The sequence below is a fragment of the Pinus tabuliformis genome, chromosome 3_2, assembly GCF_031772625.1.
Source record: "Pinus tabuliformis cultivar Carrire ecotype Pingquan chromosome 3_2, CPIR1, whole genome shotgun sequence".
Lineage (NCBI taxonomy): Eukaryota > Viridiplantae > Streptophyta > Pinopsida > Pinales > Pinaceae > Pinus > Pinus tabuliformis.
Genome location: NC_142302.1, coordinates 256,380,908 through 256,408,683, shown reverse-complemented (window position 1 = coordinate 256,408,683; position 27,776 = coordinate 256,380,908). Strand labels below are relative to the sequence as shown.

Below are 27,776 nucleotides of genomic sequence, written 5' to 3'. Positions count from 1 at the left end.
ATTGGTGAATGCCTTTAGATGTTGTTTGGATCATTGGAAGTCTAATGTGCATTAAGAGAATTTCAACCCCTAGGTTTGTATGTGCCACATTCCATCATGTTGGTTCCATTTATAGGTGCATGTCGGTTTTAGTTGTGGGTAGAGCTTGACACAATCATTTTGGTTAGATTCAAGAATTTTCTATTTAAAGTAGTTCTCCTATTTTATAGGAAATAAATCTTATAAATTTTTAGGCCTGCATGTCAAACATAGCTACATGGTAGCGGTCTATGCATGTAATTTTTGTGCACTTTGAGGATGTGGTACTTCAGTTTACCACCCAAATTCACACAAAAACTGAACCCAAATACAAAAATTTACGAAGTAACTGAATTTAATAATTCACAGAAAAATTGAACCCAAATTCACACAAATCTACGAAATAACTGAATTGAATTGTTTCTGTTATTAACTATTTACTATTGAATTGTTTCTGTTATTAACTATTTACTATTGTCAGGCATGAAACTATAGATTTATGCAACCTAAATGCACACAACCATTCCATTATTCACGAATCCATAAATCACAAATGCGGATAACACAAGCCGTTAGAGAGGCAACTCAAAAATTAATTCAACCATGAAATAAACCATAAAAAATTAGTAATAATTCAATACAATTCATATATACATTTAGGAATACTTATCTGTCTGGAATTGTTCAACAATTAGTTGCAGAAGAGGGAAGTAAGATCACAACCATATAATCGAATATCAATCACAATTCATATTTTGCTTGACCACTCGCTTCATCATTGACATTATCACTATTTCACTTGATCACATGATCCGTTGTTAGTAAGATCTTTGTTTGACAATAAACCACATAGAAGGGTATGGCAACCTAAAAATTAATTCAACCATGAAATAAACCATAAAAAATTAGTAATAATTCAATACAATTAATATGTACATTTAGGAATACTTATCTGTGTGGAATTTTTCAACAATCAGCTGCAGAAGAGGGAAGTAAGATCACAACCATATAATCGAATATCAATCTAAGTTCATATTTTACTTGATCACTCGCTTCATCATTGACATTATCACTATTTCACTTGATCACATGATCCATTGTTAGTAAGATCTTTGTTTGACAATAGACCACACATAAGGGTATGTAGGTGTATTGTCTTACTATCCATAAGCATCCTTGAAATATAATCTCTTCATGAGTATAATTGATGGCCTTTACTATATTGGAGCTAACTAATTGCTAAATTGATGATTAATTTTTACAAAGGATAGTGAGTAATTTCACTGCTTTTTTTTTATAAATCTTCCTCCCAGACCTGTAGTTGTTCCGTACAGACAAAAAAACATGATGCACTTCTTGTCTTCACATTATTGTATGTCAAGTATATGCTTTGAACAAGACATAAGAGCTCTTTTGACGATACAAAAAAACACTTAATACTTGGTGAATAATCTGAAGAAGTGCCTTGGTGTTGTTGTGCACAAACTTATGGATAAGAACAAGAAAGTGAAAGAGAGCTGTAAAATTGGTTAGAACATAGATTTGCTACTGATCACTAGATCCATAACTAATGATCCCATAGTGTTAGCAGATAATCGTTCCTTCAAATAATGATCATCATATGTCTCAGGTTACTTTTTTTTTTATTCCACCTTCTGTGGTGCTGATATGTTATGTGGAAGAAATTTTCTGATGAAGGCTGCTAAATTAACAAACCAAATTCATAGCCCTCCAACTGAAGTTCTTATGTCTAACTTCTAAGTTCTAGTCTTTAAGCTCTCTCGCAATGGTATATATATATATATATATATATATATATATATATATATATATATATATATATATATATATATATATATATATATATATCTATATATATATATATATATATATATATATATATATATATATATATATATATATATATATTGATGGGCCTTTCCGGACTATCTATATAAACAACTGATCTTTCACTAGATAAACAACAGAGTTAGCAGCCTGAAGTTTTCTATCACATTTTTATTTGAAAAGAGAGTCCTCTAATTCTTCTCTCAGGGTTCCTCTCAAGCTTCCTTGTTTCCCTTCATGTTCACTTCCATCATTTACTTTGGCTATACTTTTTTTCAAATGGGCTATTTCTATGGTTTTAGTGTTGTAGTAATTGTTCTCAACATCTCTGTAATGTTTGCATTTCTTCAATATATGCTTCTCCAATTCACGTGCCCTCCTCCACATACCATGTTTTTTCTCTTTTCGCAACTGGCTTCTGGACATCATATTGCCAATTCTCATCTTGGAGCTGCTTCTCTCCCCTGACTCTCCATTGTTAGGTTTGCAACAAAGGAGGGAGAAAAAAATCTTCTTTGTTGGATTTACCTCACTGCAAGTTCTTCTTGCTTTAATACCAATTGATGGGTGCTGGAAAATGAAAAATGTGTAGATAAGAAATAAAATTTACTACCCATCTCAGTGGATGGTGTCAATCACAATCAATTTATTTCGTTAAACAGAGGCCAAAAAATTCCACATGACGATTTTATCATTAAACTTGTATTATAACATTCAAGTAAATTAGTGAAATAATAGTGATGCTACTCAATTACATTCACTTTGCAGCAAAAATTGATCCTCATGCATGGGATTGAGAAAGGATAAATAAAAATAAATACTATGTTTCTCACAGAACAGTGGGTTGCATGGTTTCTTGTTTAGTAAGAGATTCCATGCTAGTTTTCTTTTTAGGAGTTTACCCTTCTTGCTGCTCGGTGTTTATTCCTTAACGATATCCTTCATTATTAGTGGAGTGATCTTCCTCAATTTCCCAGTGATATGCCTCAACTGATCCAAGGATCTTCTTGCCCAATGATTGTGCTCAATAGCAGTTGTGGAGAATACAGAAGCCCTATATAGTAACATCATCAGACATAAGTACCAAATAAACAACATTTCCATTCTCCAGCAGAGCTTTGGAAGCAATTTCCCCTTCCACCAGAGCTATAATTTGGCTCCACTTCAAAGATATGCTGAGGGAATAACCAACATCCAAATTCTGCTTTCCTAGCCTTGTATTTGCCATGGCGATGACCTTGTTGGACTGACCATAGTTTCTCTAAGTGATTTTACACTAGCTATACAAAGAGGGCTCTAGGCTCTTGATGGCTTCCAAGGACTAAAAAAATATGCCACAATGGAATGCTGAGCATGGCTAAATTTGCCATACCAAATTAGATTAACATCCACAGTAGGACTACTGGTGAGCAGGGGACCATTGTGATATGTTAAAACAAGGGGCTACTATTCAATCAATACGGAGGAACAAAAATCAATCAGAAGAAGTAGACATACAATAAACTTAAACCCTCCCATTCTAAAAATCAGAGAAACCCTACAAGCCCTAGTGTTGCTGGGTTTCACTTGACAAACAAGAAATGCCTAAATTTATTTCTCCCTCCTTTGTTGGATTTGCCTCAATGCAGGTTATTCTTGCTTTAATACTAATTGATGGGTGTTGGAAAATGCAAAACCTGAAAAAATGCATACTAATCTATTGTAGGTAGATAAGAAATAAAATTTACTACCCATCTCAGTGGATGGTGTCAATCAAAATCAATGTACATCACTAAACAGAAGCCAAACAATTCCACATGAGGATTTTATCATTGAACTTGTATTATAACATTCAAGTAAATTGGTGAAATAACAATGATGCTACTCAATTACATTCACTCTACAACATAAATTGATCCTCATGCATGGGATTAAGAAAGGATGAATAAAAATAAATACTCTATTTCTCACACAACAATGGGTTGCACGATTTCTTTTTTAGGCACAGATTCCATGCTAGTTCTGTTTCTAGGAATTTATCCTTGTTGTTGCTCAGTGATTATTCCTTAACAATCTCCATCATTTTCAATGGAGTGATCTTTCTCAATTTCCTGGTGATATGCCTCAACTACTACAAGGATCTTCTTTCCAGGGAAAATTTTAAGAACCCCCCCTAAATTTATAAATATAATAAATGGGCGAATCTCCATGGTATATAGGAAAAATGGAAGGCGATTTTATCAATAATATAATATGTATATATAATTTTTTGGCGAATCTCTGACCAGGCATGGCGAATATTTTACTCAATTATAAAATCTTGTAAGATCTTGGCGAGTCTTTCACTAAATAATAAAACTTTGTAAAGTCTTAGTGAATCTTAGCATAGGCTACATGCTGGTTTAATTCCCCCATTTAAATAGGCTACATTCCAGGTGAATACCATGGGTCAATACCATGTGCCATTTTTATTTTTATTAATTCTAATATTAGGGTTAATAATGGTTTTTTGCATGGTATTAATAACAATCTAGTCCATGGTATTTGTCCCATAGTATTTTGGCCATAGGTTTCACCTAAATATAACCTATTTTTTGAGTGTCCTTAAATATAAGGTGACTTATGGAGTAAATATAAAAAAATGTTTTATTTGTTTACCATACCTCTCGTTTATTTATATTTTTATTAATTTACCATACCTCTTTTACAAATATGGTATTTGGCCCATAGGATTCACTTAAATAAAACCTCTTTCTTGAGCCTTCATAAATAGAACGAGGGTTATGGACTAAATATAAAAAGAGGTTTTATTTATTTACTTACGATACATCTAGTTTATTTATATTTTTATTTATTTACCAAACCTTTTGAGTAAGTATAAAAAGACGTTTTATTTATTTACCATGCCTCCACTTTACTTATATTTTTATTTGTTTACACCCTTACATGTATATAAGGTGACTTATGGAGTAAATATAAAAAATGTTTTATTTATTTACCATACCTCTCATATATTATATAATATTAATTTACCATACCTCTTTTATAAATATGGTATTTGGCCCATATGATTCACTTAAATAAAACCTGTTCTTGAAAATGGGCCAATGGATTCACTTAAATAAAACCTATTCTTGAAAATGGGCGAATGGAAGGTTGTAAATCCTAATTTCAAGGGCTAAATTTACCTTTTTTACCCTCTCCCTTAAAATAAGGTGGGCTATTTGAGGTGATTTGTAAAAATGTACTATGATACAAAATATTCGCCCACTAAAAATTTAAAACCCCTTAATTTTGCCAAAGGGCGAACATTCGCCCCTAAAATTATCCTTGCTTCTTTCCCAATTATTGTGTTTTATTGCATTTGTGGAAGTCGGTGCCTTCTTCTTGAGAGAGTTTGTTGCTTCTCTTAATTTGTTTTCCTCAACGAATTATTCCACTTTAGCCTAGTGATTTCTGGTCTATGTTAAAATTTCTTTCTCAGTGATCTCCTCCTTTGCAATGAATGTCTTAATTATTGTTGGAGTTGATTTCTGTTTCATCATTCAGCAAGATGTTTCTGGAAACAACAAGATCTGTGATGCCATGCCATCGCACCCTGCTGTATTTCTGTTAATTCGGTATCTCTTTGTTTTTGTCTTATTTCTCTAGTAGCAGCAATCCGTCATCTCAACTCCTCTTGTTTTTATTGTGGTTCCAGTGTAATGGGTGAATAAACTAAGTACACTATATCTTGCCTTTCCTGCTAGCTATTTTTAGAAATTTCATGTTTAAAGTGGGAGTCAATGAAACTAAGAGTGATCTCCTGTGGGCTCATGTAAGTCTCACAAGAAAAAATTGATGATTAAACATGAACGAGATGCTGGAATTTAAACACATTTTTGGTGATGCAAGAACACTAATGGATTGGGGATGCTCCTGCATCACTCATTCCAATGTCCAGTAGATAGCCTCTATTTGAAAATATATGTTGAAGTTACAATTTATTTATCATGTGGCACCATTTGGTGCAGTTATAACAGATTGAGTAGACAAGTAGATGAATAGATTCAATAGAGAAGTGGATCCAATCTCGAGATTCCAATGGTAGTTTTCTTGATTTCAATTATGGGAATTGGATTTGCAACATGCCCTTGATGTTTTTAACTGCTTTCAACTTTTCCATTTGACAACATGTTTATGCCCCTATTTAAATGCTAGAATTTAGTTATTTTCCCAATAACTATTTGGAGTAGTTTATGTTCTATTTGTAGTACTAATCTTTATTTATCAGGGTTCTTTGAATTTATAGGTTCATGTTTAAAGACATGTACATTTGAGTTCCCTTGGGTCTAGTTCATTTTATTTCATCCTTTTGTTATATCAATCCTTGTGTTTGTTGGTGTTTTACAATTTGGTGATAGTAGTTTCCAATTGCAACACCTTGTTGGATTTCTTAAAGATATTTCCTTGCCTTTATCTTACTATATTTCCCGTGAAGCATGATTATTTGTTTGCATACATAGGGTTGAAGTTTAAACAATTGGTTCTACATTTGAAGGACTATTTTATTATACGATTTGGTTCTGTTTGGCATGTATATCAACCTTCAGAAGAAGAAGTGATGGGATTTCTTGATCCCTATGTAAATATAGTTTGCTTACTAGATTGTAATGAGGTTGGTGATGGTGATATTTTATTATTGTGCGATTGCTATGATTCAAAATATCATACATATTATGTTGGACTTGCAAGGGCTATCCCTGAAGGAGATTGGTATTGTCAAGGCTATCAAACATTTATGTCAAGACAATCCAACACACATGATGAAGATGTCGAGGATTTTGTGCTTGATTTTGACAATGGGGATGAAGCTTAGGAATCACAGGATTTGTGGAAGATGCTCCAGTTGGGATGGTTGTAGAAAGAATAAACTTAGAGCTCAATTTATCACCACCTTCTTCTTCTTTTGCTCCTCTCGCAGAGACAAGGCCAACTCATGTAAGAACAATTCACAGAAGGATTTTGCAACGAAGCACTCCAAATCCATCTCCTAGATTGCCAGATGCAACAAGGGATTCACTTAGGCAAACTGAAGTATCTGGGTTTACATCCCAAGTATTCATTTTACAGACAAAAACTCTCTTAGGTCAGCACATACTTCAGGAGCGTGTACAAGCTTTACATGACAATTGGTCTACACCAGGAAGAGGATTTTAGCAATTTTCACCTAGCTCTTCCCTTGATAGATTTGGGGCCAGAGATGGTACTGATGCAATTGTACAACCCACACCCAACAACAGGTTGCTTCTCTTTCGTGAATCAGCTTGGAGAAGTAATTTAGCCCCTGTTTTAGAGATGGAAAATTATACAGTTAAATCTGATGTTGATTAGGCATGGGAAATGATGGAACATACTCTAGCATCAAGAGAAGATAATATAGGTCTGGCTAATTCTCATAAAGATGGAAGATATTGGCAAGAATCATCTTCTAGTCATGAAAAAATGATTTATAAGGATTGATGGGCAATGCAAGGTTAATTGTTGTGAGCAGAAGAATCTTAACTGCTCATGTACGATCAAGAACTAGATATAGTCAAGATAGACACATTCCTGCAACTACTAACTATTTGGAAAATCCAGAAAGGATAACAGAGGAGATCTCATGTAGGGATGTTGGAAATAATAGGTTTCCAGCACCTAGCTTTTCTAATGAGATATTGGGTATAAGATTATATGAAAGAAGTAACAATTTACATCATCAGCTAAACAATGGTAGTTCATTTAGTAAACCTCATGAAAATGGAGTACAAAAAGTTGAAGGTGCAAAGGAGAAGGTGATCTCCATGGTAAAATCTCACATGAAGCGCACCCTCACAAGGGAACATAGGTAAAAGCATCTATATTTTTCCTTCTTTTATGGTTTGTCTCCATAGAGTTGATTTTACTGGGTGTACATTGTATGCATCTCAAAATTTATCTTTGGGAAATCCTATTTTTATTCTTTCCAAGAAAATCTCTCTAGGGAATCCCAATGGATGTTTCCCTACATTCATGGATGGCATCCCTGGTAAACCCATTGGCATTAACTAGTGCACCTCACCCAACGGCTTTCGAACAGGGCACCTGCCAGCACAGAACTAGCCAAATACGGAGTAACATTAATGACATTTGATTGGGCTAGCCCCTTGGGCTCAATAAATCATAATCAACTACACTATTTGCCATATTAACATATTGATCATGCTTAACATTTTTCTAGAGTAACCATAACAATCCAAGCTCGTTCCTATTTTATTTTGGTTTTTAATTTCTTTTTTGGTGTGGTGACAACTTTATATGACCGCATAGATGCTTATTTTTGTCAGAGTATATGTTGAAAAGTAGATGCTCTCTTACATTCTACCTTGTTTGTTATGTATTGATGGAGTTCAGTTTCATTACTTTTGAGCAAAGAACTCTGTCAGGAATGTATAGAAGGATTCTTGTATCACTATTTATAAAACAAACATTATCCTTGAAAAATCAAAGTAGATCCTTAATGATACATGTTTGCATCTCAGGGAACTTCCAATCCTAATAAATGAGGTGAAATTTAAGTGTTTCCAGAATCCAAATATCAGGTTTTGTGAATTCTCTCATATATGGTCTTGGAAAAGAAAAGTGAAATTTAATTATTTCCAAATCTTAAGTTCTGTGAATTCACTCATATTTGGTGCTGGAATATTTTGAGAAAACAAGAAGAATTTATTTTAGTTGCATTCAAATTTTCCAAAAATAATACTAAATTTCTCCTTGAAATGGCTTTGGGATTGAAAATTTTGTAAATATTTTTAGGGAAAAAACCCAAAATCCTTTTTCTAGATTAGAGTTTTATAACACTGGGTACCAAAACAATCTTCTCTTTTCTGCTGCAAATGTCTGATAGAGTCGGCCGAAAGACTAATCAGAAAATTAGGTAGATGCACTGGACAGACTAAATTTTTTTGAATGAATAATCACTTAACATAAATGATATATTATGTTGCATAAATATAGAACTTAGAAGCATGAACTGAAGAATAAATCTCAATGACATTGATATATATTGAACTGAGTTGAATGAGGTCGGGAATAACTTTGACTAGAGGGTGTTGAAAATGGCATAATTTTGTTCTAGTTGGATAGATTAAGAACTGAAAATCAGAAGTTTTCTTGCTTGCATAACTTGGGAAGCATTTTGTATCTCAAGTCTCAACCTTATTGAATAATATTATTTATGCCTTGCAATGTTGAGATATGATGTGATACCACTTGCTAGTAACCTAAACACTTTGGAGGAAAATTTAGTTGTGAATTTTACTTGCAAAATATATAAGTGAAAATATAGATTAATTGTCCCTTCTATAGAATTTCCTTGAAATTCTGCTACTACTTGAATGAATAAATATGAAACTAATTGTTGCACCAAGAAAAAAAATATCTCTACCAATTTTAGTGGAATAGAACAAAAATAAAACACAGTCACACTATAGCAAAAAAACAAAATTTTCTAGGGAACCCAAATGGGAAAACCCTTTGTTAGTTGTAGAAATTGAAAATACTATCCATATTAAAGTTTGAGACACCTTCTTCAAGACCAGGTTCATCGATGCTTATTGCTTTCCATATTCATTTTCATAAGCATTAGGCTTGTTGTCCATCAAATCAGAGTAGCTAGAAAGTGTCTCTTTGATTTCAGAAAGCAGACTAGGATCAACTTCATCCAAGAATCCCCTAGAAGGATCATCAGTAGTAAGAAGAAAGGTATTTTTTTATTTTATTTCATCACATGCATCCATGGAAAATTTTAGGGGATAATATTTGCAGATGGGCTAATTTTCCATGATTTTTCCAAAAAAATGATTCAGCAATTCCCATTTTTTGCTAAAAATGATTCACCCAAATTTTATAAGAAAAAATATTTTACTTTAAAAATCGTCAAAAGTTTAGAGAGACTACATAAAATCATTAGAACTTTGAATATTTCTACTAAAATATCACTAAGCATTTTATAGTTTCATATTATGGATTAGTAAGATTCGCCAAGGTTTCTAATCTTTAAGATAATTTTCCATCCTTAAAATTTTCCCTACATGCATCCATCATAATCACTTATTTGTCTTCATTTCCTTCACAGTCATTTTCAATGTTAGACGCAAAAGGTAATTTAGTATTATATAATCCTTAGGTAACCAACCTCAGACATATCATTGGTTAATTTATGTTGTTTGAAGTTTATTGAGTTTGAGTTTTATCATGAAACTACTAGAAGCATACTAGCATGGGTGAGTTGATTATCTTGATAACAATGTTATGTTTTGATCTAGTCCTTGAAAGGAACTTAAGTTGATGGTCAAAATTTTACATTCCTTTCATTTTTTTATCTTCACATATATCAAATATCTTTATGTTATAGCCTCTAGCTAGATATATACAGTAATTGCCACTTAGAAGTTGGATGTCATCATTTTGGAGCTTGAACTTACTCAACTTACCTTTGTTTGAGTTGAAAATGTCATTAGATCTCATTATATCGTCTATTGCAGTGCATGAATCCAATTTACCTTTGGTTCAATTAAAAATGTGATTAGATCTTGCTATATCATCTTTTGTAGAGAATGAATCCAATTTCTCAGAGTCCATTTTCTTGAGGTATAACAAATCTACTTTAATTCATTAAGCTTACTTTTAATATTATGTTTGCTGATTGTGATTCTACAAGCCACATCTGCATTGGAAAAGAGGCATATTTAATGAAGTGTGGAAGGAGAGGGAAGCTTCAGTTATGTCCTTTCAAACTTTCTAAGGTATGTAATAAAATTAAAAAAAATTCTCCATAGAATGTTGTGCTTTAAATTTTTCTTTTGATAATGGATTATTATGTGATCTCCCCTCTCTCACACACAACCAGAGTCTAGACATACATGGTTTTTTGTGATATGTAGACAATAGATAGATTTAGGCTAGCCATTTATCTAGAAATTTACACTGTAGAAGATCAGGCATTTATAGTTGAATATTTCCTTGCCACTAAATTAGAGTTGAAGAGTCAAAATCCTATTTGTCAGGAATATACCTCACTTTTAAATTAATTTATTGCTCACTCTGTATAGACCTTCCATGGGAGGGCAAAGAGTGATCACTACCATTGCTTAATCTTTCTACAAACCAAGTAAAGATTCCAAATTTGTATAAGTTAGTGGCTCCTTGGAGAATCCAAAGAGTTGCACTATTGTAGCAACAAGAAATTCATTTATTTTGAGTTCTTCATTAGTGCATTGATAATATATTGTTTATTCCATACAATACCTCAATAGTGTATGATCAAATTACAGTTAAGCCTGTCATAATATTTTTACTTACCCTCTTTTAGAGGGAAACGAGAGTGTGTGTCAAGCTTGCACATCACAATTGTACCATGCAGAGTTTACTTGAGACAATTTTTTTAGATATAAGCAACATGATACCTATTGGAATTCAAGAGGCACTAATACTGCAAAGTGGGAAATAAGTTTCATAGATAATGAGGCTTTCACATTATGGTTGGAGTTGGTTTTTTGGCAAGATGTTGGATACCCCAACTTCCTTTTTATGAATGAGTGCAAGATTGAATCCTTCGACATATTCCTTGCTCAATTTTCATTAAGTGATGGGTTTTATCAAAAGTGCTTCACACCTATAAACTTTAATAGAGTTGTTCTTGAGTCTTTGGAGGTGGTTATATTTTCAAAGCACACAAGTACAAGAAGACGAGAAATAATATGCCCTACCAATTTGAAGTTATCTCCTTGCGAATAGGGTGTTCCCATTCATAAACTTGACGACTCACTCTACTTATTTCTAGTCAACAACTTTGGGACTTGCCATGAATCATGAGACAATTTCAACCCCATAACTATAAATTTCTTATTTAAATCTATACCCACTAGATTAGAATCTGCACAAGGAGAACTCCATTCTTGTTTCGAAATAACCTGCAATCGACTTGTACCATGCTATTTAATACTTTCGATATTTATTCACATCATTGCTTTGTGACATAAAGATGCAAAAGGCTACCTTGCATTTTCTATACTAACACTCATAAAAAATAATAAATTATGCCCAAATTTATCATTTCAAATGATTTATGTAGCTCACCTTTTGGTTTTTCAATTATTCAAGTTGTTACTTATATTGATGAGATCTTATACAACTGATACCACCGTGACAATATATGTTATAGTTTTATCCGTGTTGCTTTGAAGGTGTTTCTCCTTCAGTAGAGCAATAATACACTGTAGTTTCCATTTAGGGGAGAAGTGTACCCAGTAGCAACCTTGGTCTGTGTGCAGATGCGTTGAATGCACATTAGACTCCATTTGTTGTTTTGAAGGTGTTTCTCCTTCAACAAAACTTCATCTCAGTAGATCCTTTTGGTCTGCACCTTCAATAGATGCATGCAGCCTTGGGATATATGTTGTAGATTATAGTTTTCCTATGAGGGTGTAACGACGATGAAAGAAGTGCATCAATTTTAGGCATCTTGTGGTTGTTGTATGCAAGCATGCATGTTTAGTGTTTCCCAAACATAGATAGAGCCATATTTAGTATGATTTTATAGTTTGACTTAGATGCTCACTTTTCTTAATTTAGGTGTTTTTCTTAGTTCTGTTTTATGCATAGATTTATCTTTAAGAAAAGTGCACAGTAGAGAAGGGTTCTATATTTTGAGCAGGGGACACACTTCTAGGTAGGAGGTACTTTATTCTAGGAAGATTTTTCCATGTAAGTTAGGTGCTTTATCTGAGAATCCCAAGAGTGGCGCTCTTGTAGCATTAAGAAATTCATTTATTTTGAGTTCTTCATTTGTGTATTGATAGTATATTGTTTATTCCATGCAATACCTCAATAGTGTATGATCAAATTACAGTTAAGATTGTCATAATATTTTGACTTACCCTCTTTTAGAGGGAAACTAGAGCGTGTTTCAAGCTTGCACATCACAACTTTATCATGCAAAGTTTACGTGGCACGAGTTTTGTCGATTTAAGTAGCCAGATACCTGTTGGAATTCAAGAGGCAACAATACTACGAAGTGGGAAAGAGGTTTCACAGTTAACTTTCCTTTCACATTATGGTTGGAGTTGGTTTGTTGGTAAGATGCTGGATACCCCAACTTCCTTTTTATGATTGAGTGCAAAATTGAATCATATGACATATTCCTGCTCAATTGTCATTAAGAAAGGGTTTTATCAGAAGTGCTTCACATCTATAAACTTTACCAGAGCTGTTATTGAGTCTTTGGATGTGGTTATCTTTTCAAAGCACACAGGTACAAGAAGATGAGAAATAATATTCTTGACTAATTTCAAGTTATCTTCCTGCGAATAGGGTGTTCCCTTCCATAAACCTGACGACTCACTCTACTTCTTTCTAGTGAACAAATTTGGGACTTTTCATGAATTGTGAGACAATTCCAACCACACAGCTATCAATTTATTATTTGAAGTTATACCCACTAGATTAGAACACACACAAGAAGAATTCCATTTGCGTTTCAAAAGAACCTGCAATTGACTTATACCATGCTATTTAATATTTTATGTATTTCTTTGCATCCTTGGCCTGTGACATAAAGACGCAACATGCTACCTTGAATTTTCTATACTAACACTCCTAAACAATAATAAAGTCTACCCAAATATGTCATTTCAAATGATCTATGCATCTCACCTTTTAGTTTTTCAATCATCGAATTTATTACCTGTATTAATGATATCATCTACAATCGAGGTTGTAGTGACAATATCTGTTAGAGTTTTATCGTGTTGCAGTAAAGGTGTTTTTTCTTCAGCAGCACTCCAGTACATTGTAGTTTCCATTCAGAGGAGAAGCGTACCTAGTAGCGGCCTTGGTCTGTGTGCAAATGGGTTGAATTCACATTAAATTTTATCTGTTCTTTTGAAGGTGTTTCTCCTTTAATAGTACTTCATCTCAACAGATCCTTTCAATCTACACCTTCAACAGATGCATACAACCTTGGGGTATGATCTAGGTATGGGTGTGAGAAAGGACCCTTCCAAGACCTTTTACTTTCGTGATGTGTTAAATTTCATTTTTTAAAGAAAATAAATGAATACATCTGCATGTTGTATAGAAGAGGAACATGACATTCATCAACACATGAAAACATAAGCCGTTGATAATGGAGTTCGTCTAGGAGGGACTACGTCTCTAGGCCCCAATTTCAAGTTGGTGTAGGCCACTGCATTAAGTGCTGTCAATAGTGATGATGTACATAAGAGGTGATGTCACTATCATACAAGGAAAATGCCCTCATGCAGGAGTGGCTCTAAGAGATGTTCCGCTACAGGAACTCTCAATCAAAAATACTCCTATCAATATGACATAAACTCATGCATGATGAGAATCCCACTAACATGGCATAAAAGGGATCTCAATGCAAACATACATGACGACAACATGAGTATCCCATCAACAGAATGACAAAGGGATCTCAAATAAAACATGGCAAATCATGACAACAAGTACATACCACAAATGATTTCGCATCACATCAAGCAAGAATCATGAAGCAAAGTAAGAGACAAGATCCCACATCAAACATCAAAATGGGATCTGTGCAGCACAATGCATAGAAAAAATAAGCACATGAATACACTGCATATACCTCACATACAGGTCCCATCTAAAAAAAAGGATGTCAAACTGTTGAAGTTGGTTGGACCATCCATCTTGCAGCATCGAATCCCATGGAAATCGCTGCTCGCATATGAATGGTGACACCTACACTCCACTTAGAAAAGTGATCAAAAAATAGAATGCGAAAATGGAAAATCTGAACACACCACCAGATTTGTGGCATCGAATAGTGCAAAATAGACTGTCAAATTTTAGAATTCTGAGAAAGTGGAAATATGGGGCTCAAGGAATCTTTTAGATTCCACTTAGATTCCTCAAAGATTCCCTCCTTCGGGTCCTCTTAAAATCGGGAAAATGACTGTGCCATCAGGTTTGTGTTGCTGAGAGGTGTAAGATCGACGTAAAAATTGTCCAATTTGGACACTGCAAAAATTTCACCCTCCTGTTAATTTCGCTGAATCATGGTTCCACTTGCAATAAATTATTAAAAACTCTACCTCGGTTTCCATGTGTGCTCTTGGTTCCTTCATGCCTTCCCCGGTGCACTGATGAAATGACGGGTTTATATCAATTTTCCGGGCAGAGTTTACAAAAAGAACCATTGGTGCATTGGTAATAATAGCCATTAGTTGAGGAGGGGTCGGGTGATCTATCCCTGCCCCTCCCATTTTAATGTATTACAGTTTTCAAAACCCGCATTTCATTTTTTTTTTAACTGTATTGATTTGATTTGGGGTTCGAGTCTGCATTGGGTGGCCTGCCCCATAACTCCCGCCGATCACCATCGTATATGGTACGGGGTCATTGGAATTTAAATGGAGGAATTGACATGTTGGTTGGTATATGGTTCAATGTGTGATCTGAAAATGAGATCTTAAATCAATATTAATGTATTAAAGACTCATGTGCAAGAATGCCTATATTATTTAGTGCAACAGATCGAAAAGATTGTGAATAATATAGACAATGAATAGTTGCAAAACATAATAAACACACATATCAACACAAAAAAATAATCAAGGAGTTCACCAGAGTTCCTGGCTACGTCTCCTGGTCCAGCTTTCAGTGTCGACCTCTATATTATGTCTTTAAGAGTAGAATATTACAAGTGTGAGCTCGAATAGAGTCTGAACACAACAGTGACAAAACAATAGGGATTTACTTGAAAACATCGAGTCTAATAGAGTGCACAAACTCTCCCTCTTGCTCTTTGTCTTCTGCTTTCTCTTGCTTTCTTCTCTGTAGTTGCCCTTTGTTCTACCATTGGATGGATTTTAAGCCTATCTGCCCTGTCTGTTCGCCCTCCCTCCTTGGGCTTTCAGGCTCCTGGCCCCTGTTTGTTCATCTCCCTTTCGAGCATTAAACAATCATTGTAAGATGCTTAAGGTATGGTGGCCACCTATTTTCAAACGAAAAGACTGGCGTGGTGAAAAACCCCAAAGAATTGCTTCTTTGTTTACATAGAGAAATACACGGGAAAAACTCTAAAACAGAGGAATCAGACAGTTGTTATGCCTCGTCCATTATCGGTCCTTTGGCATCCCATAGCATAGATATTTTCTCATTCGATGGTTCACATCCATCCTAATCATCCAACCTGTTCGTGCATTCTACACCGTTGATCTGCAACCATTTGATCTGACAGCTAATGTGCATTTTTGATGGCTTACTTGCATGGAGATCACCCGCCCGAAAAAGTAGTTTTCTCTCTCCTTGTTGCATGCTATGTGTCAGTTAGTGTATGTGACCAGCGGAGCCTCCCCAATACCACTTATCACCTTAAGCCCACTTGAAATACCGTTTACCACGGAACTCAAATAACATAAGGTCGTGTTTATAAACCTTTTGGGTCCGTGTATATCACATAGTCTTCGGGTCATTCCCCTTTGTTTTTTTGCGATGTGATAAGTCGCATATCGCATGGTCTTCGGGCCTGCCATTTAGGGAATCTGCGATGCAATAATGTAATCTCGGCCGTTGATCTACGCGCTCGATCAACGGTCCACGTTGTGTCATTGGGTCGCAGTCACATTTCCCATAAGGCTACCTCCGATACACTCTGCTGGCCTGCTCTGATGCGATGTCGCGATTTAATCTAGGCCGTTGATCTAGACGATCTAGCTGCTCTAGTGCAACGTTACTTTAACCTTCACTTTACTCTGTTTCTGCAAATTCTTAGTGTTTTTCCATGCGATAGTGTTTTTCGATATTTGAATACTTAGGGGTTTAGAGGGTTTAAGATCCATTTTGGATCACGCCTTCCCACTAAAAAGCTTTTGGACCACCAAAAGTTGGTTTTTATGCGTCGATCAAGTGAGGATAAATCTCCCTCACTTGTTTAACTTCTATCCATCGTGCTTTGCTTGGATTTGAGCCTTTGAGCCCTACTCTCAGGTACTCAACATCCCCTCAACGCATAGTTCTCACCTTTCTATCTAGAACTGTGTCTTCCTATAACTCATTGAGATATTTAGGCAATAGATCTTCAATAGAAGGCAACTGACTTTACTCTTTAGGATCTTCAATCATTGATGGTTCATACAATCTCACGTTTTCTGCATTAACGACTGAATAGATCTGCATATAAGCTGGTAAATCAAAGAAAAAATAATTTTCACCAATTTTATCAAGTATCTTGAAAGGTCCATACCTTATTGGTTTTAGCTTCTTACCTTCACCTTGTATTCTATCTTTGTTGATGTACAACCAGACTTGATCACCAACTTGAAAACTATGCTCAACTCGATGCTTGTCATGTCTTGCCTTGTACTTGTCTTGACTTCTTTCCAGCTGTTCCTATACTGCCTAGTGAATTTCTTGTATTTGCTCAATGAACTTGGTTGCTTTGTCCACATCACTATGTCTATCAACTGCTATGTCTTTACCAAAGACAAAATCCAAGGGAGACTTTGGTATAAAACCAAAACAAGTCTCAAAAGGATATCTCTGAGTAGAAGAGTGCTTGGCACGGTTGTAAGCATGCTACACATAACACAAATGCTCATCCCAAAGCTTGGGATGATTGCTGCAATAGCCTTTGAGCAACTGGATCACTGTCTTGTTGACCACTTCTATTTGACCATCTATTTGTGGATGAAATGTTGTGCTCTCCTTCAACCTGGTGTCCATCAACTCCCATAAACTTGACCAAAACTTCCCAATAAATCAAGAATCTTGATCAGATATAATAGAAGTGGTAAACCAAAATGAACCCATACATTATGAAAGAACAACTTTGTTGTTTGTTCAGTTGTAACCTGCTTGTTACAAGGTATCAAAATACACATTTTGTTGAACCTATCCACAACAACATACAAATAATCATGACCTTTTCTAGATTTTGGCAATCCCCCAACAAAATCCATGGAAACACTTTCCCAAGGATGAGAAGGAATTGGAAGTGGAGCGTACAAGCCTAATTTTCTATTACTCGGCTTGCTTGTAGCACACATAGTACACCCTTTGATATATCTAGAAATTGTCTCATGCATTCTTGGCCAATAATAGAATCTTTGCAATTGTGCAACTGTTTTACTTACACCAAAATGACCTGATATGAGAGAAGTATGTAATTCTCGGATTATGTTACTCTTTTAGTTTGTGGAATGCATAACTTTCCAAAATGATATAAGAGTTGGTCCTTTACATAGTAATCCAATTCTTCTACTTGCTTGCCATGACTTAAAGTTGCATATACATCTTTAAAATCTACATCTTGAGCATATTGTTTAACATAACTTTCATGCATTACTAAGTTATGCTTAAGTATAGTAGATGCATTTATGATTGGTCTTGACAACATATCTGCAACCTTATTGTGTATGCCATTCTTATATCTGATGAAAAGATGAAATTTTTGTAGAAAACCCATCCACCTATAACGTCTTGATTGCTGCAATTTAGTTTGTGAGTGCAAATGTTGAAGTGGTTGATGATCTGTGTGTATGATTCTTCCTTACCCATTAGGTAATGTTTCCACTTTTTCACACTTTGTACTAATGCATACAATTCTTTATCATATGTGGGATAATTAACTACTGCATAAGTAAATGTCTCAGAATGATAGTATATGGGTTTTCCGTGTTGCATCAACACTGCTCCCATGGCATAGTCACTAGCATCTGTCTCAATCTCAAATGGACGTTGAAGATCTGGCAGTGCTAGAACTAATGTTGTACTGATTTTCTCTTTTAAGGTGTCGAAGGCTTTCTGTTGTTTGCCTCCCCACTAAAACACGTGTTTCAATCCTGTTAAAGCATGTAATGGAGCTGCAATCATGAAAAGTTAGTAATAAAATTTCTCCATTATTGTGCTACCCCTAGGAAACTCCTAACCTTTGTAGTAGATTTGGGTTTAGGCCAATTGACAATGACTTCAACCTTAGAGGGATCTATCTTCAATTCACCACCCCCTACAATATAACCCAAAAAATTTAAAGATGTTATGCTAAATTCACATTTTGACAGTTTTACATAGAGATTTTCTCTTTTTAAAACATCTAAAGTCTGATTTACATGCTTTACATGGTCTTCCCATGTCTTACTAGAAACAAGAATTTTATCTAAATAAACAATTACAAAGTCATCAAGAAATGGTCTGAGTACATCATTCATAACTCTCATAAATGTAGCAGAAGCATTAGTTAAGCCAAAAGGCATAACCAACCATTCATACAGTCTTTGCTTTGTCTTGAAATTAGTCTTCCATGCATCTTGTTCTGTAACTCTGACTTGATGATAACCACTTCGAAAGTCTAACTTAGAATATTAAACTGCTTCTTTTAATTGATCTAATAAGTCATCAATACGAGGAAGAGGATACCGATTCTTGATCATTATTTTATTTAGTGCTCTATAATCAATGCACACTCTCCACAAACCATCTTTCTTTCTCACGAGCACAATTGGAGATCCACATGGTGATGTGCTTGGTCATATAAACCCTTTATCGAGCAACTCCTGTACCTTCTTCTTTATCTCTACATTATTTAAAGCTAACAACCTTTAATACCTGTGGCTATAACTGTCGTTTCATCACCTGAATCTGATCCCAAGTCCTGTTGAATAGCTACAACATTCTTTTTCTTCTTTCCACTGAACTTCTTAGGTTTCAGTTATGGATGCAAAAACCAGTAGTGTGCCTGATCGTGTCCTTCTTTCTTGTAATGAGTGCATCAAGGTTTATCCTTCTTTATAGTGTTTGCTTTCCTCTCCTTCCATTTCAATTTCTTCTTTTTCTTACTCTTGCTTACAGAATATTTAGATGATCCCACAACCTCTAGGTTTACATTCTTACCTCTAGCTTCTAGATGTGTGGCTTGAACTGATACACCATCTAAGCTAGTGGGATTAAACACGACAATAGTATGCTTTAAATAGCTATGAAGACCACCTATATACTTCAATAAAGTCTCAGGTGAGTTTAATGATATACCTAGAGTTAAAGCTCTCTTTTTGAATCCTTGAGTATAACTTTGTACACTTTGATCCTTAAACCGACGAAGAGTTTTATAGCTCATCATTGCCTACTGCATGTAAGCTAAAGGATAGAATTGCTTTTTGATAGAAGAAACAAATTCATTCCAAGTAGAAATTATTTTACCATGTTTCTGCAAATCAACTTGTGTCTTGCCTTCCCATACTAGTGCAGTTCCTCCAAGTCGAAGGCTAGCTAGTTGAATCTTCTTTCTTTTTGAATCAACCTTCTATACCCTACAATATACATCAATTTGTCTTATCCAATTATCTATCTTTTCTGATTTGAGTTCTCCATCATAAATTGGCAAATAAAACTTCACAATTAATTTGATTAAAGAAGTTTTCTTATTTTTCTTAGAAGAGCTAGAAGATGATGAGGATGATGAAAATGATGATGGAGGAGATGGTGGAGAAGGCATTTATCCTTTTCCTTTGCCTTCTGGAGGGGCAACTAGAAAAGGTTCCTTTGCTCCTTTTTCTAGTTTAGGTGTTGAAGTGCTTTCACCTCGACCCTTCTTAAACTCTAGATACATCTCTTCCACCATGGCTTGGAGTGCCTTAAAACTTTCTATAAATTGAGATTATGATCCCAATGGAGTTTCTTCGGCCATTATCCTCTGAGAATAGACTCTTCCAATCTCTAGATTAGTCTCAACAAGTTCTCCTTCTCCTAGTATGAGCTTTAATCTAGTTAGCATTCAAAACCCAGCACAAGCTTGTCTAACCTTAACAAAACCAAAACCAAATGCTCTGATTCCACTTGATCTGAAAATGAGATATTAAATCAATATTAAGGTATTACAAACTCATGTGTAGGAATTCCTATATTATTTAGTGCAGTAGATAAAAAAGATCACGAATAATATAGACAATGAACAATTGTAAAACATAATAAACACACATATCAATACAACAAAATAATCACGGAGTTCAACACACTTCTTGGCTATGTCTCCTGGTCTAGCTTTCAGTGTTGACCTCTATATTATGTCTTTAAGAGTAGAATATTACAAATTTGAGCTCGAATAGAGTCCCAACACAATAGTGACAAAACAATAGGGATTTACTCAAAATCCTCGAGTCTAAAAGAGTGAACAAACTCTCCCTCTTGCTCTCTGTCTTCTGCTTTCTCTTGCTCTCTTCTTTGTCATTGCCCTCTGTTCTGCCATTGGATGGCCTTTAAGCCTATCGGCCCTGTCTGTTCACCTTCCCTCCTCAGGCTTTCGGGCTCCTGACCCCTGTCCGTTCATCTCCCTTTCGAGCATTAAACAATCATTGTAAGACGCTTAAGGTATGGTGGCCACCCGTTTTCAAACAGAAAGACTGGCGCGGTGAAAAATACCAAAGAATTGCTTCTTTGTTACATAGAGAAATACATAGGAAAAACTCTAAAACAGAGGAATCAAACGACTGTTATGTCTTGTCTGTTATCGGTCCTTTGGCATCCCACACCGTAGATCTGTTCTCATTTGACAATTCACATCCATCCTGATCATCCAACCTGCTCATGCATTTTTCACTGTTGATCTACGACCATTTGATATGATGGCTGATGTGAATTTTGGATGGCTTACTTGCGCGAATATCACCCACCCGAAAAAGCGGTCTTCTCTCTCCTTGCTGCGTGCTACGTGTCAATCAATGTATGGGATCGAGCGGAGCCTCCCTAATACCACTTATCGCCTGAAGCCCACCCAAAACACCGTATACCATGAAACTAAAATAACATAAGGCCGTGTTTATAAACCTTTCGGTCTGTGTATATCACATAGTCTTCGGGTCATTCCCCTTTATTGGTTTGCAATGCGATAAGTCGCATATCGCATGGTCTTTAGGCCTGTGGTTTGGGCCTTCCCCATTCGAATTTGCGATGCGATAATGTAATCTCGGCCGTTGATCTGCGTGCTCGATCAACAGTCCACGTTGTGTCACTGGGTCGTAGTCACATTTCTCATAAGGCAGCCTTCGATACACTCCGCTGGCCTGCTCCGATGCGATGTCCTGATTTAATCTGGGCTGTTGATCTAGCCGATATGACTGCTCCAGTGCAACGTTACTTCAACCTTCGCTTTACTCTGTTTCTTCCAATTCTTAGTGTTTTTCCATGCGATAGTGTTTTTTGATATTTGAAGAGTTAGGGGTTTAGAGGGTTTAAGATCCATTTTGGATCAACGTGGCTCATTAAAGTTTGTTGTACCATGGGGCTGCTATGTGGGTGGGACCGACCCTCCCACCAGCCGTGGGTTCAACTCCCACCGGCCTCGTTTTAAGCGATGGCAATTTTGTATTAACATATCACATGGTTATACGTTGGTGGGTGGTTAAGTTTTAAGTAGGGGGCATATGGTTATGTCATAACCACAATTTTAATAACCATACCAATAACCTTTTAATAACCATATTCATTTTCACGATTCATTTAATACCCCATTTTAAATACAATAACTTTGTTTTTTGTTGTTATTATATAGTTTTGTTTTCATATGATTTTTTTTATAATAATAATTTCTTTTAAAAGGATTTGTTATGGGATTTTAAATTTATTTCCTTGTCATTTTGTGTAGGGTTAGGAGAGAATTCTAGTGTGCCATGTGTCGATGATTTAGTGGTCATTCAATCAACATATAAACTTAGTAGGTCGCACGTGCTAACTAGGATGCCATGTGGCATGTTATGGGCCCCAATTTTTCCTTGTCTTATCAAACTTTGAAGAGCTCTAACTTTTGCATACGGACTCGGTTTGACGAACTGTTCGCACCACCATGATAAAGACAATGAGATCTTCAACATGAACCTAGTTCGGGAAAAATACAAACACTTTTATGTTTGAGCCTTTCTGAGTCCTCTTGGACTTCTGAATATGTCTAGAGCCACCTGGATCAATCCTCCCCACTGAGGAGCTTTTGATCCTCCACAAGCATGAAAAATAATCTGCAACTTCTCTATACCTTGTTTACATCACAAGCGTCCTGAAAGTTCTTTCTTCCATATCCTTCACCTTTGTTCTTCAGAGCCTTAAGCGATGAGCCGACACTTGCAACCTCTACTACATTGTTTTGCAAATTACATGCTTGACTTTTATGACCAACTAATGACCCAAGCATCCCACACCTGTCACAAGTTTATAACACATACTCGGTGGTCAAGTTTACATCAAAATGGAAACAATACCCCAGCTATGAAAACAAGGCCAACATATCATTGTTGCTCCAACAAGTGATGGAAAACACATCATCACTGCAACACATGATTTACAACAATAATACCAAACAACATTTTTGTTTTCACAAGTGACGGAAACACAACATCACTTTCAGAGTTTAATATGCAACTCAAAATAAGACTAGACATCATTGTTTCTTAACAAGTGATGGAACACACATCATCACTTTTATATTTTAAAATGCAACAAATGATTTACAAAAGCATGACCATGAAAAGCTAACATATCTATAAACCATTTTTCACTCATCGTTGTGAATGGGTCACCCCCCTGTGGTGGTTTTGTTTGTCGAACAATTGTTTCACCTGGTTCATGAACTGACACTTTGTCTTTAAGGCGCTGCTCTGGATGGAGCCTCCAACAAGTGGCTCTTTGATGGCCACTTTTGTCGCAATGACTGCAATACATCTTCTTCCTCCAGATCTGCTTAACATGTTTCTTTACCTACTGTTGAGAGGGTCGTTCATGCCTCATCCTTTTGTGTGCTTCCATTCTTTTCCAACACTTAGAAAATGTATGGTTATGTAATCCACAAAAGGTACATGTTTTTCGATGCCATGTTTTATGCTCATCATTAACAACATGATTATAATCGAAATGAACATTCGAATATCGAAACTGGTTATACCTTTCCTTGTTGTCTTTGGTGTAATTATGGTGATGAGAGTTTGCCTTAGCTCTTTCCTTATAATGGAAACTGCCATGGGATGATGGGGATGTGTTCCCATCATTCTCTTTCCTCAATGATTTCGCCGATGTCTCAGAAGAATCTGACACCTTCGAGCATTCTCCCTCGGTGTATCTCAAGCCTGCAAATTGAGGTCTTTGCACAACTTCCAATGGTTGAGTTATGCCTTGGTTATTAACACCAGGTTATTTTTCATCCTTGTGCCTCATCTTGGTAAGGAGCCTCATGTTTTTCCTTGTAATTGGGATCTCCACATATCCAATAGAAATCATACTATGTGAAGACGAAATTGACAGGAAATCAACGTCTTTTACCTCCTCTGTCGATTTGGAAAGAACTAATAATGGCTTCTCATCATCTGTTGTTGGTGGTTCACTAGCTGTCTCAGTGCATTCTCCAACTTCCTTTTCTAACATACCCAAGTCCTGTTTGAAAGGGTAATTCCTCTACTTTGATGGGGTTGCCAATGCCTTGGCCATTAATGCCCAAGCCTTTTCCTTCATACCCCATTTTCTTCAATAGTTTGGAGCCAATTCCTGTGGTATGATTTTCAAAAACAACGAAATCATCTTCAAGACACATACATGAATTTAGAGAATTACTTTTTACCTCACATGGGTCATGCTGTAGCTTCTCCAAGGCCTCATCCTTTGCTTGTAGATGTCACAGTAGACTATGTTTCCCCTCTTTCTCTTCATGTATATGCATCTTTAATTCAGTTTTATCTATTTGAATACTTTGGTTGTTGTGCTTCAGTTCTTCCAAGGCCTCTTCCGTGGCTCGCAACTGAAGTTGCAATCACTCCTTTTCCTCTGTCTCTTTTTGCAAAGCTTCATACCTTACTTCCACTATTTTGGAAATGTTGAGCATGGTCTCGTACATCACTTTTTCATCCTCTGTCACTGCACATTCCATTTGTCATGCTTGCAATTCACATCCACGCAAAGACCGCTCTGATACCACTTGATCTGGGTCTGGGTGTGACAAAGTTCCCTTCCAAGACCTTTTACTTTCATGATGTGTTAAATTTCATTTTTAAAAGAACATAATTGAATACATCTGCATGTTGTAAATAAGAGGAACATGACATTCATCAACACATGAAAATATAATCCGTTGATAACAGAGTTCATCCAGGAGGGACTACATCTCCGGGCCTCGATGTCAAGATGGTGTAGGCCGCTGCATTAAGTGCTATCAATAGCGATGACATACATAAGAGGTGATGTCGTTATCATACAAGGAAAATTCCCTCACACAGGAGTGGCTCCAAGAGATGTTCCGCTACAGGAACTCTCAGTCAAAAAGACTCCTATCAGTATGACATAAACTCATGCATGATGAGCATCCCGCCAACATGGCATAAAAGGGATATCAATGCAAACATACATGACAACAACATGAGTATCCCATCAAAACAACAACAAAGGGATCTCAAATAAAACATGACGAATCATGACAACAATTACATCCCACAAATGATTCCACGTCACATAAAGCAGGAATCATGAAGCAAAGTAAGAGACAAGATCCCACGTCAAACATCAAACTGGGATTTGTGCAGCACAATGCATAGCAAAAAGAAGTACATGAACACACTGCATAGACCTCACATCCAGGGCCCATCTGAAGAAAAGGATGTCAAACTGCTAAAGCTGGCTGGACCATCCATCTCGCAGCGTTGAATCTCATGGAAATGGCTACTCGCACATGAATGTTGACACCTGCACTCCACTTAGAAAAGTGGCCGAAAAAAAGAATGATCAAATGGAAAATCTAAACACACCATCAGATTTGTGGCATCGAATAGTGCAAAATCGACTGTCAAATTTCTGAATTCTGAGAAAGTGGAAATCTGGGGCTCAAGGAATCTTTTAGATCCCCCTAGATTCCTCAAAGATTCCCTCCTTTGGGTCCTCTACAAATTTTCTACTCAAATAAGGAAATTTACTACACCATCGGGTTCGTGTCGCTGAGAGGTGTAAGATTGACATAAAATTTGTCCAATTTGGACACTGCAAAAAAATCACCCTCTTGGAAAATTTCGCTCAATCATGGTTCCACCTGAAATAAATTAATTAAAAACTCTGCCTCAATTTCCATGCACACTCCTGGTTCCTCCATGCCTCCCCCAATGCACTGATGAAATGACTGATTTATATCAATTTTCTGGATGGAGTTTACAAAAAGCATCGTTGGTGCATTGGTAATAATAGCCATTAGTTGAGGAGGGGTTGGGTGGTCAATCCATGCCCCTCCCATTTTAATGTATTACAGTTTTCAAAACCTGCATTTCATTTTTTTTTTTAAACTATATTTATTTGATTTGGGGGTTGGGTCCGCATTGGGCAACCCACCCCATAACTCCCGCCGGTCACCATTGTATATGGTACGGGGTCATTGGAATTTAAATGGAGGCATTGACATGTTGGTTGGTATATGGTTCAACGTGGTTCATTAAAGTTTTTTGTATCATGGGGTTGCTGCGTGGGTGGGGCCAACCCTCCCTCTAGCCGTGGGTTCAACTCCTATCAGCCTCATTTTAAGCGATACCAATTTTATATTAACGCATCACATGGTTATACGTTGGTGGATGGTTAAGTTTTAAGTAGGGGGCATATGGTTATGTCATAACCGTAATTTTAATAACCATATCAATAACCTTTTAATAGCTATATTCATTTTCACGATTCGTTTAATGCCCCATTTTAAATACAATAACTTTTGTTTTTTGTTGTTATTATATAGTTTTGTTTTCATATGATTTTTTATATAATAATTTTTTTTTTAAAAGGATTTGTTATGGGATTTTAAATTTATTTTCTTGTCATTTTGTGTAGGGTTAGGAGAAAATGCTAGCATGCCATGTGTCGATGATTTAGTGGTCATTCAATCACCACATAAACTTAGTAGGTCCCACATGCTGACTGGGATGCCATGTGGCATGTTGTGGGCCCCACTTTTTCCCTATCTTATCAAACTTTGAATAGCTCTAAGTTTCGCATACGGACTCGGTTTGATGAACCGTTCATAGCACCACGATCACGACAATGAGATCTTCAACATGAACCTAGTTCGAGCACAATCCAAACACCTTGATGTTTGAGCCTTTTTGAGTCCTCTTGGACTTTTGCATGTGTCTGGAGCCACCCGGATCAGGGTAGATGCTATAGATTCCAGTTTTTTTGTGAGGGTATAGCAATGATGAAAGAATCGCATCGATTTTAGGAATCTTATGGTTGTTGTATGCAAACATGCTTGTCTAGTGTTTCCAAACTTATATAGAGCCATATTTAATATACTTTTATAGTTTGACTTACATGCTCACTTTTCTTAATTTAGGTGTTTTTCTTAGTACTATTTTATGCGCAGATTTATCTTTAAGAAAAGTGCATAGTAGAGAAGGGTTCTATATTTTGAGTAGGGGACACTCTTCTAGGTAGGAGGTACCCTATTCTAGGGAGCTTTTGTCGTGCATGTTAGGTGCTTTATCCTAGACATAGTTCCAAGTCCCTGCCTCCTTGACAAAGTCCTTGCTAGACAAGACATTGGTGGAAAGAGTTCCAAGTCCCTAAATTTTCCAAAAACCCACCTGAGCCTAGCTATCTAGTCTAAAATCCTTTACATCCTAGTTATCTCTTGGCTGTGATTTCATATAGAGGGCCCTCTCTGGTTTGGTAGGGCTATCTACCAAACTAAAAGCATGGTCTGTGGTTACCCCCATCGATCTCCTCATCAACCTAGGACATTATGGAGGATAACAGAGGGCATGACAACTAGGAAGTGCCAAGGTGTTCTAGTGAATGTAACGTTCCCAAGTCATGGAAAAATGTAATGCTAGTTGTGAGGTCATGATTGCCAAGGTGTGTTAGGGAATGCTAGGGCATGCGAACATGTG

General features: G+C 36.1%; 1 pseudogene; it reads right to left on the bottom strand.

The window, feature by feature from the left end:
- Positions 1–3,094, bottom strand: part of LOC149180646 (uncharacterized) — a 31,847-nt pseudogene extending 28,753 nt beyond the window's left edge.
- Between the last annotated feature and the right edge of the window lie 24,682 nt (positions 3,095–27,776).